The 13651-nt window shown below is 54.2% G+C and overlaps 1 pseudogene; it reads right to left on the bottom strand.

Moving 5' to 3' along the window:
* Nucleotides 1-2230: 2230 nt before the first annotated feature.
* LOC144326460 (uncharacterized) lies at nt 2231-4032 on the bottom strand (annotated as a pseudogene).
* Nucleotides 4033-13651: the final 9619 nt, after the last annotated feature.

Raw genomic sequence — 13651 nt, 5'->3', positions numbered from 1 at the left:
GCCCGGGAGGTCGCATTCATAGTCATCAAGTTATGCCGGCGGCCTACGTGTGCGTTGCGGCCTGGGGTGTTCCCTGGTCCGGGGTTCAGGTTCTGGCTCGTGTTCCAAGGATGCTGGCTGTGATGGGGCCATTTGGTCTGGCGCAACTGGCTCGCTCAGTCGTGGTTCTGGTTCCAGTGTCCTTTCGGCCTCGCGGGTCCTCTCTGTATTTACTGATTCTGCCTCTCCTGCTGGCCCCTCCTGTTCTACGGGCCTCACTGCCCCACTGTTCCCTTGGGACTCCTCTGACCTGTCCTCCTCCTGGTTTTCTCCCAGGAATCGTCGCCGTATCTGGTCGCAGTGGCGGCGCCAGCATTGCCCCCCATCCGTTAGCACCTCGTACGACACGGGGCCAGTGACCCTGGTGACTGTGGCGGGTACCCATGCTGGGCCTGCCCCAAAATTCTTTGCGTACACTGGGTCCTGGGCCATGAACGTCTGGGGGTTCCTGCCTTCCCCCACCACTACCTCATCCTGAGCTCTATCGGGGTGAAGGCGGTCCAATCTGATTGCAAGGCATCGGCCCATTAGTAGTTCAGTGGGGCTCCGGCCAGTCGTTGAGCTGGGGGTGCTGTGCTGTGCTAGAAGGAATGTGGCAAGGCTGTACTCCCAATCCCCTTGCATCATGCGGCGGAGGGTGTCCTTGGTGGTCCGCACCATGCATTCTGCTTGGCCATTGGTGGCAGGGTGGAATGGCACCGAGCGGATGTGGCGGATGGCGTTCTGCGCTGTGAAGGTTTGGGAATTCTCCTGATGTAAATGTGGTTCCGTTGTCTGAGACGAGAGTGTCAGGGAGCCCGTGGGTTGCAAACAGCCTGCGTAGTACCCGGATGGCTGCAGACGTGGAAGTGGACAGTACCAGTGCGACTTCCAGCCATTTGGTGTAGGAGTCCACCACTATGAAGAATGTTTTCCCCTGAAAGGGGCCAGCGAAGTCCACATGCAGGCGTGACCATGGTGCTCGGGCGGACTCCCAGGACTGGACTGGGGCCCTTGGGGCATCTGGGCGGTGTTTGACCCAGGCCTCTATCTCTCCGTCGATCCCCGGCCACCACACAACTCCTGGCAAGGGCCTTCATTCTCACTACCCCTGGGTGTGTCTCGTGTAGGGCTGTGAGGACCCTTTTGCGGAGGGGCTGGGGAACAACGACCCTGCTTCCCCATAACAGGCACCCCTTGTTGGCCGACAGTTCATATTTGCGGGTTGTGTAGCTGGCGAATTCTGGTCCGGGGCTGCTGCTGGGCCATCCCCTCCACACCCAGTCCAGGACCCGGGAGATGACCCTATCTTTCTTGGAATGGTGTGCAACTTCTTGTGCCTGAATGGGGCGGTCGGGAAGCAGCTCCAGGCTCATAACCTCTTGCGCGGGTGCTGAGTCGGGGCCTGTTTCCGGTAGTGGTAGCCTGCTGAGGGCGTCCGCGTGGCCCATCGCCTTCCCAGGGCGGTGAATCAGTGCATACTGGTAGCTGGCAAGGAAAATTGACCACCTGAGGACGCGAGGAGACAGCACTTGGGGGGTCTGCTTTTCGGGGGCAAACAAGCCAAGCAACGGCTTGTGGTCAGTCACCACAGTAAAGGGCCGCCCGTACAAGAAATCATGGATTATTTTTACTCCCTTCACGATTGCCAGACCCTCCTTGTAGATTTGCGAGTAGTTCCGCTCGGTTGCGTCGAATGTCTGGGAAAAGTATGCCATCGGCACCTCTCTTCCATCCGGGAGTTGGTGTCCCAGGACATCACCAATGCCATAGAGCGAGGCATCGCATGCTAGCACCACCGGCAGCCTCTCGTTGAAGTGTGCCAAGACCGAGTTTGAGACAAGCAAGTCCTTGACTGCCTGGAATGCGGCCTCCTGGCGCTGGCCCCACACCCAAGGGGCCCACTTGTCCAGGAGTCTGTGTAGGGGCTCCGCTACCGCCGCATTGTGGGGAAGGAAGGAATGGTAAAAGTTCAATAGTCCCAAGAAGGCCTGAAGTTCAGTCTTGCTCTTGGGCGCTGGGGCATCACAAATGGCCCGTACCTTGTCCCCAGTCAGGTGGACCCCTTCTGCGTCCACCATAAATCCCAGAAAGTCCACCTGAGGCACTCCTAGTAAACATTTTTCCCGCTTCACCTTGAGACCCGCCATCTGGAAACAGTGCAGAACGGTGCGGAGGCGGTCCTCAAACTCCTCTGGCGTGGACCCAGCAATCAGCACATCATCGAAGAAGAGGGTGACGCCAGGAATCCCTTTAAGGAGAGAGTCCATTAGATTCTGAACTATGCCTGGTGCCACGCTGACACTGAATTGCAGCCGCTTTACCCTGAACGCTCCACTGTGCGTCACAATCGTCTGTGCCTCTGCTGTGGCCTCATCTACCGGCAGCTGTTGATATGCTTGGGCCAAGTCCAGCTTGCCAAAAATTTTTGACCCAGCCAGGGTGGCAAGGACATGACTGACCACTGGCAATGGGTATGCGTGGGCCGTGAGGGCCTTGTTTATGGTACATTTGTAGTCTGCGCAGACGCGGACCGAACCATTAGGCTTGACGGGTGTGACGATCGGGGTTTCCCAGGGGGCATTAGGCACAGGTTCCAGCACTCCTTGCTCCACAAGCTGGTCCAATTTCTCATCTATACGGGGTTTCAGGGCGAATGGGACCCTGCGGGCTTTGAGCCTGACAGGTCGTACTGCGGGGTCAAGCTGTAGAGCAATGGGGGGCCCCGTATATTTTCCCAATTTCCCATCGAAAACCCCCGGGAATTCCTTGCATATGGCATCCACGTCCACTTGTAAGCTAGTGCGGTTCACCCCGGTGACGGCTCGCCCCAGTGGTCCAAACCATGCCAATCCCAGTAAGCTAATGTAGGGGCCCTTGACCACAAGCAAGTCCAGTTGCCGCATCCACCCTCGATATTGCACCCTGAAGGTCCCCACCCCCATTGTGGGGACCTTACGTTTCTGGAAGTCCCGGAGGGTGAATGGGGCCGGCCTGAGTTTGGGACCCCCACTAGGACACAGTTTCCTTAAGGTCCTTGCCGAGATTATGGCTAGAGTTGAACCCGTGTCAAGCTCCATGCAGCACAGGGCCCCCTCTATCTGTACCTCTTCATAAATTTTCTCTGCGTTGGGGTGGGGCAACTGGTATACCTGACAGTCCGTTAGCTCCGTCGAGGTGCGTTGGGCCCCGGGACCTGGGGCTCTTGGATCGGTCCTCTGATGCCTGGTGTCGGGTGGGCCGAGCCCGACACACCCGGGCGATGTGTCCCAATTTTCTGCACTGCCTGCACACTGCATTGCGAAAACGGCAGGTCCTCCTCTCGTGACTCTCCCCGCAGCTTGCGCAGTTTCCTCCTTCTTGTCGAGGCAGCTGTGGTCTGTGCGCTGCTTGAGTGTGCTGCTGTACTCTGTGCACCTCCTCCCTGTCAGATCCTGAGTCGTCGGTGAGGTCTTCGTGGTGGACCCTCGGTTGGGACGGCAGGCTCGGCCGTGCCTCTTGCGTCGACCTCTCGGCAGCTTCCGTTGCCAGGGCCTCCTCCAGAGCGACCTGGAATGTTAGGTCCTTCTTAGCGTAGAGGCGTTGTTGCAGCTTCTCATCCTTCAGGCCACCGACGAGGCGGTCACGAAGCATGTTCTCCAACTCTGATAAGTTGCAGAACCGGGCGGCTTGGCGGAGAGAGGTCACAAACCCTGTTATGGTTTCCCCAGGGGCTTGCTGCTTTGCGTAGAAGGCATTTTGACGAGCCACCACTGAGGGCTGCGGTGAAAAGTGCCCCTTCAGTTGTTCCATTATTGTTTTGTATGGAACAGTAGTGACATCTTCAGGCGCAAGGAGAGCCCGGGCAATTTCAAATGTCTCCTGTCCGCAGAAGCTGAAGAATATCGCCCTCTTCTTGGCGTCTTCTTCGTCAGTGACCCCTTTGGCTTCTAGGAGGAAGGTGAAACGGGAGGCGTACGCTTCCCAGTCTCCAGATGCTGGGTTGAACGGCGAGAAGCTGCTGTCAGTTGCCATTCTGAGTTCCTTGGGTCCCGGAGCTGAAGCCTGGGTACACGGTGCGAGGCAGTCAGCTCAGCGGGATCCCACCTTCGTCGCCAGTGAAATATACTTAGAGTTGAGAGTGGATTTCATGCTCTTTATTCAGCTCATAGCGGTGAGGAGGAATGAAAGTTCCCCCACAATATCTGCTTTATATACATTATTTACACAATGGGCTGCACGTGATTGGCTAATTCCGGAATTCTCCTGTAGGCCAATCAGGTTGTGGATTCACTTCCATCTGGAGCTGGATTGGGTGGCTCCTGCAGACCAATCATACTGCTGCATTGTTCTAAGACCAATCAGACTGCTGCATTCTGAATCCTATTGTTCTGGGACCAATCAGACTGCTGCATTTTGGATCCTATTGTTCTAGGACCAATCAGACTGCTGCATTTTGGATCCTATTCAACTCAGTACATAACAGCCTCCAAAAGGCTTCTACAGCTGTTTGTTGCTGCAGCCCTGGCTACAAGCTCCCCAGGTGAATGGTGCTTCTGGGGCTCACCAGGGGGTGCTGGTTGCCAGGAGCTGAGGTGGCCTTCGAGTAAGCAAGCAAGCAGGCGAGGGAGCCCAGCCAGCCAGTTCACCAGCCCTTACTGTTGGGAGTGGACAAACAAGTGGGAGGCCAGGCAGGCATGCTGGCCTTTCTTGTGTCCGCTGTGTTGCAGCTGAGTGCCTGGTGAAGAAGGGGAGCCTTTCTGCCATGCAGGCCTGGTAGTGCCAGCTGCTGCCACTGCTGCCTCCCAAGATAAGGTGCTGGCCTCATGTTCACCTTTGGCTAGTCTCCATCAGGCCGCTAAGGCTGAAGGCATCCTTTTCCCAGGCCCCTTGGGGTGTGGCATGAGGAAGCACCTCTCTTTGGGGCAGGGGGTGCAGCTCAGAGACGAGGGGTGATAGCAGCAGCTTTCCAGAGAACTTACAAGGAGAGGGGAGAAAAGAGGAGACTGAGGGGAAAAGCCACAAGGGAGGATGTTCAAAAAAGGGTGAGAGGCTGCCAGCTGTGCAGGTAAGGTGTTACATAACTGGGCTCCTGAGCCCCACAAGAGTGCCACGGAAAGAATGCAGTTGGTCAAGGCAGCCGTGGACTCAAAACGGTTGAAAACCTTGGCCCTAAATGTTCCCTTGGCACCTCCTTCCCAAAGCCTAGGAAACTTCTATCTGGCTTAGGGAAGAAGATGTGATGCTCTGATGTGTCCAAGAGCCCTCCCACCACTTTCCCAAAGCCCACTTAGCTTTAGGAAGGAGGCAGCAGGGCTCTAGCAGCCTGTCAGAGGCTTGGTGCAGCCTTCCCAAAGCTTGGGAAGATTTTGCTTGACTTAGGGAAGGAGGTGCCAATGCTCACGGGCATGACATCAGCCCCCCGCCCCCATTGCCCTTGCAAGTTGGTGCCTCTCGCCCTAACTGTTCCCCTACGAAAAATTTCACTGCATGCCACTGCTCTCCACCCCCTGTCCCCCAGAAACAATACTTCTGTCTTGTCAGGATTCAACCTCAATCCATCCTCCAACCGCCTCCAGACACTCACACAGGACATTCACCACCTTAATTGGTTGCGATTTAGACAAGAGGTAGAGCTGGGTATAATCCAAATACTGGTGCCCAGCCCAAGCCCCCTCATGATCTCTACCAGCGGCTTCATATAGATGTTGAAAAGCATGGGGGAGAGGACAGAGCCCTGAGGTACCCCACAAGTGAGCACTTTCTTTCAGTTCCATCAACACCATATCCAGATATGTCTCAAAATCACTGTTTGTAATATTATCTTCTACTTCCATTTCCACGTGGTCATCTGATTCCTTCAGTTTGGTTATTTCTTGATCCAGTCCTGCCAACTTTTCATCAATTTGTTCTGACGCCTCTGCATATTCACCATTTCCATTTTTTTTTATACCTCATAATATTCTTTCTCCTCTGGCTCACTTTTCTCATCAGATGGGCGGGGTACAAATAAACTTCTTCTTCTTCTTCTTCTTCTTCTTCTTCTTCTTCTTATTATTATTATTATTATTATTATTATTATTATTATTATCTTCATCCTCATCAAACATTGATCTGAACATTTTTAGCTGTTCAGCAAACATCTGTTGTACAATTCCAATTATCACTAGTAGATCCATACTGGATAGTTTCAATGTGCCGAATATTATTGGCTACTCAGTTCACCTTAATGTTCCTCCTTAAAAGAAAGACAGTCAGCTGCAGCTGGTATCTCAGGCCAAATTCATTCTCATGGTTAATAATAGTTACTCCACTTTCAATTATCTGTTTGGTGGCAGGAAACAAACATAAAAATGGTACCAGGATTTTTATTGTAGGTTTTTAATATTTCATGCTCACCATAATTCAAGTTTTCTGCTATACTTTAGACACTTTAACACTTAAATTTCCTTTCTGGCTTTTTGGTGAAAGATGTTGGTATGCCCAGGTGTAATGGGAATTGGGGGTTGCTCGTGCGTAAGTTGCCGCCACTCTCGGCGAGGTTGCCTGGATAAACCTTTCCCTGGCTGGACAGTCCTGATTCCGCGTCTGTCTCAGTCACTAGCAGAATCCGTCAGTGGGCGTTTCCTGAACTTCTTCCAACATACAAGTTCCTTGACGGATAGTCTCCGCCTAGCCTCCCTGCGCGGAAGTCTTCTGCGCAGGGTGGGTGTGGGCAGTGGAGGACCCGTGCTCTCCCCGCTGGTCTCTGGCGAAGAGTCCTGGAGCCATCTCTCCGAAGCCCGCCTCTGCCCGCCTTTCTCCCTGGTGTAACGCTGATTTCCTTCCCCGGTCGCTGAGTCCCCTCTTTTCCTGCTGGGACCTTCTCCGGCATTGCTTGGGAGCCCTTCCTCCACTCCTGGCTGTGATGGCAGTTCCCTGACACCAGGTTTCTAATGAGAGAGGAATTTCTCTCATTAGAATCTCATCATCCCAGAGATATTTTAATAGGTTTAAAAATAGAGAGGGTGCAACCCTTTTACCAGGCTATTACATGGCAGTCAGGCATAATGGTATTTCCCTCTGCCTGCCACCTTGTTGCAAACTGACGTCCAGCTGCAAGGTACAGACAGCAGAACAACAGCTTTTATCAAGCTTCATGAGCATAATCCCAGATCGCTCTTATCTCCAGAGCGAGTAATATAGCCAGGCTATATTATTAATCACGATATCAACCGGAACTAGCAGAAAGATCTTCAGGTCACCATTTCTCTCAGGTTTCTTCCCCTTTCAAGATATCCGCTCCACTTCCCAGTGGGGGAGGAGTTGCGATGGATCTTTTGGCCACCCACTCCGATCCGGGGACGGGGGCAGCGTCCTGCGTCACCCTGAGGTCCCAGCAGCATCATAGTTCCGGCCAGCCAATCCGCTGGCTGGGACCAATTTAAACTTAGCTGCGATCCAGGGAACTTCCTTCTGGCTCAGTTTCACAATCTGCTCACATCTCATCCCTTCTCTCCATTGTTGGACCCCTTAAAGCGACTTGAGGCACCACGTGTTCCGGAGACCTTTGGGCTTTAGTTCCTCTGCTTTCAATTACATCTGCTCAGGGTTCACATTCGTATTGCCTTCCTGAGGGGGTCTCCTCAGCTGGGGTGTGTGTGGGGGGGAGCAGGGGTGTTTGTCGCTCACCCTCTTGTGGTTTCGCTGGGTTCCGATAAGTCGGGGAGTGTGTTTCTGAGCGTGCTGTGATTGGCGCTCGCATTGCTTGCCTTGTGCAGGGGTCTGTTTTATTGTGGGAGTGTACTGTAGTGTTGTGTCACTTCTGCTTCTGGGAAACTACATTTATTGTTCTGATTTTATCGATCCTTCCCGCTCCCCTGACCCCCACCTTTCCCTCTCCCCGTGGCTGTATTTCGCTGACTTTACTTTGCCGCTTTAATTTGTTGCCGACCAGCACTCCTGGCTGCGATGGCAGTTCCCTGACATCCACCTCCCCCCCCAGGACCCCCTCCCCCTCCGGCCCGCTCCTTTGACCCAATCTCGTCCCTTTCCTTGGCCGACGATGCGGGGAATCCCCTGAAGGAACTGCCCCCATCCTCTGATGATTCAAACTCTGCTTCCCACCTGCTCCTATCTCCTCCCGCAGGGTAACCTTCCCAGTCCGATTCCTCTCCATCTGACACCTCTCCTCCCTCCCCTTCAGAGGCTGAAAAACCCACAAAATCCTCTTCATCTTCTGTGACTCCAAATTGCTCCTCCCAGAATCTTGCTAGTGGTTTGGGTTTCCTTGGGAACCTGCTGTGAAACTCCTCCCTAAGATACTCATCCCTGATGGCCTCCGCGGGAACCCACGTGTTTTCTGACTCGGGTTCGCCCTCCCAGGCCACCAGGTACTCCACCTGGCGCCCTCGCCATCTTGAGTCGAGTATTTCCGTGGCTTGACTGTGAAGTTCCCTCTCCTCCACCTGTGGGTGTATGGGGACTTCTCCCTCTCGCCCCGGAAATTCCCGTCCCTCCCTGTATGGTGAGAGGAGAGACCTATGGAACACCGGGTGTAATTTCATGCTGGTCGGCAACTTGAGCTTAAATGCCACGGGGTTCACCTGCTGGGTTACCTCAAAAGGTCCTAGTCGCCTTGGCCTTAACTTCTTGCACCCTCCCTTAAAGGGTAACCCTTGGGTTGACAACCACACCCGATCCCCAACCCGTATGGTTTCCCCTTCTCTGCGGTGCTTGTCTGCCTGCCTCTTGTAAGTTTCCTTGGCCCGTTCCAAGTTCATCTTGAGTTGCTGGTGTAGGGCCTCCATTTCTTCCACAAACTGCTCTGCCGCCGGTACGCTCCACCCTTCCTCCCCTCTCCCCTGGAATGCCCTGGGGTGACACCCATAATTAGCCATGAACGGGCTCATTCCCGTGGACACATGTTCAGCGTTGTTGTATGCAAATTCGGCCAGCGCTAGTTTCTCCACCCAATCGTTCTGCCTCTCGCTGACGTAGCAGTGTAGGTATTGTTGGAGTATACTGTTAGCTCTTTCCGCTTGCCCGTTGGTCTCCGGGTGTCTCGCCGTCGAGAAGCTCACCTCGACTTGCAGCAGGCTCATGAGCTTCCTCCAGAACCGGGAAGTAAATTGTTTCCCGCGGTCGGATAAAACCCTCAAGGGGGCGCCATGCAGCCGGAATATGTGATCCACAAACAACCTGGCTGTTTCCTCTGCCGTCACCGCATGCAAGCAGGCTATGAAATGGCACATTTTAGTTAGTAGATCTACTACCACCATGACTGCCGTTTTCCCCCTTGACTTGGGCAAATCGGTCATGAAATCTATGGACACCACCTCCCATGGTCTTTCTGGCGTGGGCAAGGGTTCCAGTAACCCTGCGGGTGCAGCCCTCTCCCCCTTTGCCCGCTGGCAGCAGTCGCACCCCCGTACATATTCCCGTACATCTTCCCTCACTCTCGGCCACCAGAACTGCCTGGTGACTAGCAACATGGTTTTGTGTTGACCAAAATGCCCCGCCGTCGGGTTGTCGTGGAGTTGTTTGAGTACCCTACCCCTCAAGTTCTCCCCCGGTACATACAATGCTCCCTTGTAATACAGCACCCCTTCCTTCTCAAAACCGCCATGGTTTTCCCCTGCATCCCTGAGTTCCCTGATTTTGGTTTGAGCGAACTCGTCGTCTCTCGTAAGTTCGGCTAGTTCTCGTCCCCCGACCAACACTCCCCCACACACCCATCGGTCCTCGGGGATCACGTGCCTGACTTCTGGTGGTCCCTCTCCTTCCATGTACTCCGGCTTCCGGGAGAGAGCGTCTGCTCTTATGTTTTCCTCTCCCGGCACGTACCGAATCTCGAAGAAAAACTTGGAAAATTCTTGTGCCCATCGCACCTGTCTCTGGTTGAGCACCCGCGCTGTCCTCCAGTATTCCAGGTTCTTATGATCCGTACACACCTGGATCTTGTGCTGCGCTCCTATTAGCAAATGTCTCCAGCGTCGAAATGCTGCATAAATCGCAAGCAGTTCACGGTCATACACCGTGTAGTTTTGCTCCGACTTGCTCAGCTTCCTTGAGAAGAAGGCGCACGGCCTCCAGCTGGACTGGTCTCCCAGCTGGAGCAGTACCGCTCCGACGGCTCGGTCTGACGCGTCTGTCTCCAGCCTCATTGGCTTCTGCAGATCTACGTGCAGGAGCTGCTCTTCCGAAGCGAAGGCCTTCTTCAGCCTTTCAAAGGACTGCTGTGCATCTTCCGTCCAGACGAACTTCCTTTTGCTACTGAGACAATCTGTGATGGGCGCGGTTATGTGGGCGAAGTTCTTGATGAACTTCCAGTAGAAGTTGCTGAACCCTAGGAACCTTTGCACGTCCTTCCGGGTTTTGGGGGTCTTCCACTCCAGTACCGCCTGCACCTTGCCGGGGTCCATAGCTAGGCCCTTGTCTGACAACCTGTACCCCAGGAACTCGACCTCTCGGGCGTGGAACTGGCACTTCTCCAACTTGACCCACAACTGGTGCTTCTGTAGCCTCTTTAGCACTTCCCGGATGTCTCTGACATGTTGCTCCTCGTCGTGCGAATAGATTAACACGTCGTCCAAAAAGGCTATGCAATTTTTGTACAGCAGGGGCCCCAACACGTGGTGCATGAAAGCTTGAAAACAGGCGGAGCCAAAAGGCGTAACGAGGTACTCAAAGGCCCCCAAAGGGGTGAACATGGTGGTCTTCCATTCATCCCCCTCCCTCATCCTAATCAAATTGTACGCTCCCCGAAGGTCCAGCTTAGTAAAAAATTTTCCCTGCCTTACTCGCGTTAAAATGTTGTCAATCCTGGGCATTGGGAAGGTCACGGGTTCTGACACCAAATTGACCCCCCTATAGTCCACAACGAGCCTGGGCTGATTAGTGTCTTTCTTGTCCACAAAGAACACAGGGCTGCCCCCCACCGCCTTTGATTCTCTTATGAAACCTCTTTTCAGGTTTTTGTCAATAAAATTCCTTAACTCCTGCATTTCCCGGTCCGACATGGCGTACAGCTTACCCACCGGCAGCTGAGCCCCTGGGATCAAGTTGATTTGGCAGTCAAAGGGCCTATGGGGGGGTAGTCTATCCGCTTCCTTCTCACTGAAGACCTCCTGCAGATCAGCGTATTGAGGTGGCACCTCCCCTTTCTGCTCCACAGCCATCCCAGCCACCCTGGCCACAGCCATTCTCGGGGTTTCCCCCCCTAGGCAGTGTTCTAAGCAGTGTGCTGACCCAAAGGTGACTGTCCGTTGATGCCATGCCACTACTGGATCATGTAGCGCCAGCCAGCTCATTCCTAATATGATTGGGGTTCCTGCCAGTGTGGCTACGTGAAAGGCAATGGTTTCTGTGTGTCTGGAAACCTTCATTCTCATTGGTGGCGTCTGGTGCGTCACTCCCCCCCCCCCCCAGCAGTTCTCTTCCATCAATAGTGGTCACCTGCAAGGGAAAATCTAGGGGCAGTAGGTGGAGCTGGTGCTCTAGCGCGAAGTCCTTGCTGAAGAAATTGCAAGAACTGCCTGAATCCAGCAGCGCCTTCACTTTAACTGGGTGCCCGTTTGGGAGTTCTAGTTCCACCTCTATGGCTATAGCTGCCTTGTGGGGGTCTGGCTGGGGCACCTTTAGTGGTTGCTGGCCTGGCTGCTGTGCCCGATGATTGGCAGCCAAGCGCTGGCGTTTGCCTGCTCCTGCTCCTTGTCCCCCTCCTCTTCACCGCCAGCTGCTGCCACCATCCCTTGCCAAGCCTTTCTTTGAGGGCAGACCCTGGCAAAATGTCCTGGCTGTTGGCAGAGGAAACACTTCTTGGCTGTTTTCCCCTCCTTTTTTCGAATGTCGCTGGAGTTTGAAACCCCTTGCGCGAGCGCGCCATCGATTTCCATTGGCTCCACTGGCTGGGAAGGCTGCCTCGGTATTTCAGGAATGCAGTTGTCATGCCAACGCTCTCCTCTCCCCTCCCGCTTCTCTTGAGCGCGCGCTTCCTGGCGTACTCCAATCGCAAGCACAGCCTTGGTCAGCTGATCCATCGACTGCGGGCGGGGCGCGCGGGAAAGCTCGTCCTTCACCGATGGGGCTAATCCTTCCTCAAATAACATTTGCACAGGTTCCGAGCTCAGATCCCACCCCAGTCTGTGGATAATCATCGCAAAACTTGACCAGTACTCCCTAACTGTTTGGCTCCTCTGCTTGCAAGCCATCAGTTCTCGGCGAGTCACACTTTGCTCCACCTGACTGGAAAACATAGTATCCATGGCGCCAAAAAAATTCCTAAGGTCTTTTAAGGCAGCGTTCTGCGTTGCCATTAAGGGCCTGATCCATTCCCTGGCCGCATCCTGAAGATGCCCCACAACATAAGCCACCCACTCGCCATCGTCAGCAAAGTCATCATACTGCAGTTCCAAAGCGTACTGTACCTCCGTTCTGAACGCATTATAGTCACGGGGGTTCCCCCCAAACTTGTGCACCAGTCCTGGTACCTTCCTTGCGATGGGGGTGGGCCTCCCCTGGGCATCCTGAGTCCTCCTTTCGTCTAGCCGTGCCGCCAACAGAGCAACCTGCCATTCCAAGTCTCGGTTTCTCTCCTCCAGACTTGGCTCTGCCGCTGCTCCCTGCTGGGCGCCTGCTCCACCGGTTTGACTCATGGTGTTGCCTGTCTTGCCGTTGTGCACAAGCAACGTCAAAGACTGACGGATTGCTGTAATGGGAATTGGGGGTTGCTCGTGCGTAAGTTGCCGCCACTCTCGGCGAGGTTGCCTGGATAAACCTTTCCCTGGCTGGACAGTCCTGATTCCGCGTCTGTCTCAGTCACTGGCAGAATCCGTCAGTGGGCATTTCCTGAACTTCTTCCAACATAAAAGTTCCTTGACGGATAGTCTCCGCCTAGCCTCCCTGCGCGGAAGTCTTCTGCGCAGGGTGGGTGTGGGCAGTGGAGGACCCGTGCTCTCCCCGCTGGTCTCTGGCGAAGAGTCCTGGAGCCATCTCTCCGAAGCCCGCCTCTGCCCGCCTTTCTCCCTGGTGTAACGCTGATTTCCTTCCCCGGTCGCTGAGTCCCCTCTTTTCCTGCTGGGACCTTCTCCGGCATTGCTTGGGAGCCCTTCCTCCACTCCTGGCTGCGATGGCAGTTCCCTGACACCAGGTTTCTAATGAGAGAGGAATTTCTCTCATTAGAATCTCATCATCCCAGAGATATTTTAATAGGTTTAAAAATAGAGAGGGTGCAACCCTTTTACCAGGCTATTACATGGCAGTCAGGCATAATGGTATTTCCCTCTGCCTGCCACCTTGTTGCAAACTGACGTCCAGCTGCAAGGTACAGACAGCAGAACAACAGCTTTTATCAAGCTTCATGAGCATAATCCCAGATCGCTCTTATCTCCAGAGCGAGTAATATAGCCAGGCTATATTATTAATCACGATATCAACCGGAACTAGCAGAAAGATCTTCAGGTCACCATTTCTCTCAGGTTTCTTCCCCTTTCAAGATATCCGCTCCACTTCCCAGTGGGGGAGGAGTTGCGATGGATCTTTTGGCCACCCACTCCGATCCGGGGACGGGGGCAGCGTCCTGCGTCACCCTGAGGTCCCAGCAGCATCATAGTTCCGGCCAGCCAATCCGCTGGCTGGGACCAATTTAAACTTAGCTGCGATCCAGGGAACTTCC

Source organism: Podarcis muralis, chromosome W (genome assembly GCF_964188315.1).
Source record: "Podarcis muralis chromosome W, rPodMur119.hap1.1, whole genome shotgun sequence".
Taxonomy (NCBI): domain Eukaryota; kingdom Metazoa; phylum Chordata; class Lepidosauria; order Squamata; family Lacertidae; genus Podarcis; species Podarcis muralis.
Note: the sequence above shows the minus strand (reverse complement) of the source record. Positions and strands in the feature narration are given on the sequence as shown.